Source organism: Daktulosphaira vitifoliae, unplaced genomic scaffold (genome assembly GCF_025091365.1).
Source record: "Daktulosphaira vitifoliae isolate Bord-2020 unplaced genomic scaffold, ASM2509136v1 Scaffold_82, whole genome shotgun sequence".
In the NCBI taxonomy this organism is placed as follows: Eukaryota; Metazoa; Arthropoda; class Insecta; order Hemiptera; family Phylloxeridae; genus Daktulosphaira; species Daktulosphaira vitifoliae.
Window position 1 is genome coordinate 14,884 of NW_026099651.1, and position 6,090 is coordinate 20,973.

Sequence of the window (6,090 nt, forward strand, 5' to 3'; positions counted from 1 at the left end):
AGTACTTCACTGTTTACAAAAAATACATTTGTTTGTAATACTCATTCATATAACTTAGTTTAAATTAAAAGAATTAAACATACTCGTATTAAATTTTGAATAAATTCTAATAAAATTTCTGAAAAATCATATGCATATATAAGACATTATGAATATAGTTCCTTGCTATTTTTATACATATAAATAGAAATTTTGCGTGTATTATACAATATTTTTATAAATCAAAATTTAACCATATATATACATATATAATTAAAAAAACAAGGTTAACCAAAATGGATTAAAATTTATTATGTATTCACCATAAAAAGATAATGGAATAATAACGTGGTATGTTACTAAAAAAAAAAAAATGTAAAAAATATATTTTAAGTGAGCATATGATATGCTTACATAAATGATTTACGAAGGAATTAAAAGATTTATTTCAATTAATCGTTACACACATAGTAATTAATTAGCAAATAAAAAATTGTTGAAATAATAAAATAATTTATTACATTTAAAATAAACAACGAATTTTCGTTATGTCAGAATACACTGTAAATAAAAATATAAAAATAATTATTGATTGGTTTAGATAATATGACAATATTTAAAGTGTTTAATTATTGTTTCGTTTATCTAGAGTGCTGGTAAAAATTACAACTGCGTATCTCTCTGCAGCGTGTCGGCGGTAGTCGTATAAAACACTGTAAGTGCTCTACATGACATGAACAGCAATCATTCTTAAGGTTGGCCATAAAGGAAATTACATCATTTGTTGTTTTCAACGACCAATCACGTCCGAGTCTGGTCCGGCAAATCCCTTTATGGCCTTTCAGTAATACCTAATGCGGACATAGATCAATCGGTAAGGAAATTTTGTACTTGGCGTCGCAGCCGTTCAATTAATACACCTCGACCAAAATAAATCTCATGTAAGTACATTTTTTACGCTGGAAAGATTATAACGGGAAAAAATGTCCAATAACCGCGCCGACATTAATTTTGTGGTACAAAATAATGAGTTCAAATCCAACGCAACTCGTCGACCATACATTAAATGTTTTATAATATCAAACCTATACACGTGTATAATGTAACTGCGAAACATTTTCACACCATCAAATGCATTCCGGCACTTGCCCAAGGCGTTTATGGTTTTTTTAAGTATTAATCAATGTTCTCGGAATCGGTATGAATCTGGCGGCGTGCGCATCTCAGATGATTTATAAACTATAATTTATGCAACTGGTAACATTACATTTCGTCTATTCTACTCCGACACACGACGTCAATGCGCGTGATATGTCAGACACNCGACGTCAACGCGCGTGATATGTCAGACACGAGCGGACGGGCGGTGGTGTTTTGGGGGCGGCAGCAGGTTACTTCATCCCTATGGTGCAGTCGGCGAGAAAAGAGGGAGGAGTTGGACTGCAACGGTCCGCCGTCGGTGGCGGCACAGGAAGGAAGGGATGAGGATTCTGAGAGTGTAGCCCTCAGTGCGCCGCCGGATAGCCCAGGCTTAGCATGTTGATCCCGTTGGATTAGTCAAACGGCTACCCAGTACCAAGTTAGTGTTTAGTCCTTTTCCACTATCTACCACCCCTCCGCTGTCTCCTACGGTTTGTACACTTTCGCCGGTCGCTGTTCGTTTTACAAAATACGGGTGTCTTACGTCACATTTGATATCAGAAAATTAATTATTCCTAAATAAGTGCAAAGTCATTATCAGTTGAAGACTTACATTCTATAGGTACGTCAGTTTGATTAACTAATTTCAAGTTTTTTAATTTTTTAATTTTGTATAACTCAATTTAATTGTGTAATTTTAAATAAACATTGACTTGATTAAATTTACTATTTGTAATTGTATAAGATTCTTACAACTTATTTTTAACTAAAAATGCCAGTACAAATTAAGTTATGATCTATCTAGTCGCTCATACAGAAAAATAATAATCAACCGAGAAAATGTTTTATACGTGGGAGCATTGTAAATTAAAAGGAGTGTAATTCAATTTTAATCATTTTTTAAGGAAATTCATTTGGAAATTATTAATCTTACAAGTACTAATATAAAAAGACTTTGCAAATGGTTTTACAGTATAATTTTATTTCTACCATTAATACCAAAGTGTTAAATTTGCAATAATGATTTTTAGATCAAACTTATTTTAACCAATAATTGAAATACATAATTTTTGCTTTAACCTCCGCATATTTTTACGACCATTTTAAATTTTAAAACGATCTATTGACAAATCAATTAATTAGATTTTAAATTATTGATAAATTTATAAAGGCTTTTTGAAATATTGCTTGACAACATTTTTTTTTTTTTTTTTATTATAAGTTTTAATAAGTAACGAGATAATTATTTAAAATATTAACTTTATTGAAAGTAAATAAATTAAAACACAATGATACAGTGATCAATATAATTCTTTCGTTTGTCTATAAATTTATTTTAAACAAAAAAGTATTTTTATTTTATAGTTTTTTTTGGTTCATACTACAATATGGTGTATAAAATATCTACAAAACTAAATAAACCCGAGTTCGAACAATAAATTTATATAACTATTTTTAGTTACAGTGTATCGAAAATAAATACTTAATTGATTTAGTTGTGATCCATTGAGTATACTACGCTATAAATCCAACTAGATTATATCAGTTTTGTCATTATTATAGTTATAAATGTTCTGTAAAAAAGAAAATCAAAAATAGGCAAATAAAATAAATATAAAGCTCACTGTGATTATAATAATATGAAATAAGTTTGCCTTTTTATTGTTTATCTTAAAACATTATTAATTTAAATCGTTTTTATTACATACTTTTATTATTAATAATAGGACCTTACATCATTGATAACTTAACTGAATACTTTTATTTTTCATATTTAATGAGTGAGAAATGATGAAATTTTTTAAATACGACCACTAACCTACACAATAGTTATTTAAATAGATTATTGTAAATTTCAATAAAATTTTATTTTTAAAAATATCATTCAGCATTTTTTTATGCATATACTTTTTACTTCAAAATGACGGAAAAATAATAATGACATTATTGTTATTAAGAAATGTTTTCATAAAGGTTTTAATTGAATAAAATTAAAATATGACAAAAAAATTTCTCAATGTTTTATACTTTTATAAAAAATAATCATCATCGAAACGCAACTTATCAGAATGTTTTATGTACATAAATTGATTTAAAATTAAAATTTACCTTTATATTAGATCGATTTTATATCTTTTAAATTGTTAGAAGTATTGAGATTTAATATTGTGTTGAATAGAACGAGACCAAGAGACGTCTTTAATAAATGGTTTGGGAAAGTGGTATGACACCACAAATATTTTATATTTTACCATAATTAATTTATGTGAGACTATGCTATAGTTTCATATATGAACTATGACATATATGACTATGCTATATTACTATTATTTATTTAATAATAATAATTAGTTTTTATATCGCTTAGGAATATTATGACGACGAGATCGTTGTTGAAATATTAGTCTTATAATAATATATAAGTCTTTTAAAATAAGTGTAGGATTTATTAGTGTTTTCTTTCGAGTTTTAAAGCCAACCTAATACCAGAGGATCATAGTTGATCTCAAATAAATGTTGGCTTGATCTAAAACGATTTTTAGCTCTTTAAATAATTGTGTTTTTAAATATACTTTTTATGAATTATAAAGAATGTTTTATTACAACTTTGACTTATACATTTTTTACTAATCATTCCAAAATATCTATTTTATAAATAAAGAGAAATCTTAAACGAAGTTTAATAAAAGAACATCGAAAGAAGTCATTATAACTCATTAATTAATGTAAAATTCTTGCAAGATAATAAATGGACGGAATTTTTTTGAAGAACGCCTTTAGTTCTAAATAATTTCTTTTTCAAACAAATCTTGATATTTTGATTAAATTTGGAATCTTAAGGACGTCATAGAATTAAAAAAATATTAACATTATGAAGCCCTTTAAATATCAAATATAAAATTTTATGTCATAGACGGGCACACCTTACAAATGTACAATTTCATTTGTTATTACATTTATAATTTTGATGAATAGAACAAAATAATTTTCGTTCTGTGTGCAGAAAAGACTAGAAATTTGAGGTAAATTATGAAATTAACATGATTTTATAAATCTAAAGTCTTATCAAAGACATTGAATGTGTTATCATACAATTTTTATTTGTAACGATTCGTCCACAAGAGTGACAAATCTTACAGTTGACAGTGAACCCAGAAAATGGATATTTACCTTATATTTAGGTTTTCTGTGGCTATGAGGTTGACAATTTTACATTAATGATAAAAAAATGACAAGTGATATACAATATAATGAAACAAGAAGTCTAACTACTAGATATATCGGATGTGTTTTTTTTTCATTTCTCACTCTATTACTATGGGGAAGTACCGGAGAAGAGTTTTGGAATATCAGAATTGGTAACACGATTACTATAAGTTCCAAATTAATGTCTAGGAAATAGGATTCCAACGGGTAGTAAGTTTTAAGCCAAATGCTCAAGGTCGGCTAGTTTTGGGATAGACTTAAAGTTCTTTCATTTTGCTTCCAGTTTACTCTTATTAGAGAGATATTGAGAATATTTTAATACACCGAATAGCATCCCATTTTACTTTTTTAATGATGGGTATTAAGACAACTCTCTGGAACTTTCGAGGAAAGCCCAATGCTATTAGGACATTAGAGCCAATATTATTTCAAATTATTTTCTGTTCTAGTTGTTCTCTAATCAAACTTTGATTATAGATTCATCAAGTGTAATTATAATCAGATTGGTGACAAATTTCGCTAAGATAAATTTGATATTAGAAAACTATTAATTTTTTTGATTATATACTTAAAAATATGTACAATAAAAATAAAGAATATAAATTGTATAAAATAGTTGGTCTTTAATTACATTTAAACTATATATATAAGAGTACCTGCTATTTTACTACGTGTCTATATAAATTAATATTAAAATTAGTGTTACACGGTGGGACACCTTATATAAGTAATTATAATATGATATATTAATTGCTTATAATAATTTTATACTAATGTTGTCGCTTAATAGAAATGTGTTTTTTATTAAATCATATAAACGCGTTAATAATTAATAATTGAAATGAATGATTATTTAAACAGCAAAAAATGTACATTATGTTTATTTTACGACCATACACAAAATAATATCATTATATTTCATTATTTTATCAGTATATGGATATTTTATGAACTACAAATACTTTGATTGTAGTTAAATATTATTAATGATTCGAATATGATATTACATATATTTAATATATTACATATTTTACGCACATTATATACATTTGTATTTCAATATTAATAAGACAATATTTCAAAGATTTAAAAGAAATATTTAAAATTTTGCCTAATTAAGATGATAATTTTTATCACAACTAACATGTATAGGTAACTTGTTAGTTACCGTTAAGTTGCTCTCTATCCTATTCCCTACGCACAAGGACCGCATTGTTCCATGACACAATACATCAATTAAAACGTACTTAATCAGGCAAATTTATATTTTCTTATGTTTCAAACTATTCTGTTATAAAAATGATAAATTAACACTTCTCGAAACAGAAAGCATATGTGTTTGCATGAGTTTCTTTTTGTTTGGAGTTCATTTTTAAAAACGCACTCTCCAGTTTTATATTGAAACTGAATGATCTAAAATTATGTGTTATAATAGTTTGAAGTATGAAAAATCGTGTGCAGACAGGGTGAGTTACGAGCTGAAAAAGTGAGTGAAACAAATGAACCCGGTTGGGTATACTACGTGTGTATTTGTGTACGGGAGACTTCACATAGTGTGTATGTAAAGGTGGAAAGTGAGGAGGAGTTCCCCAAAGGGTATCGAGAGAAGTTGGTAAAAATAAAACGAATAACGAGTCGGGCAAAGCGGAAGACAGTCGACAGTAGCGCCCAAATGAAGGAACGCAGGCGCCGCCCGCAGCGGGCTGACCGTGTAAGGGAAATCCCGCCCATAACCGGAGACGGTATGGACGCCGGTACCGTCAA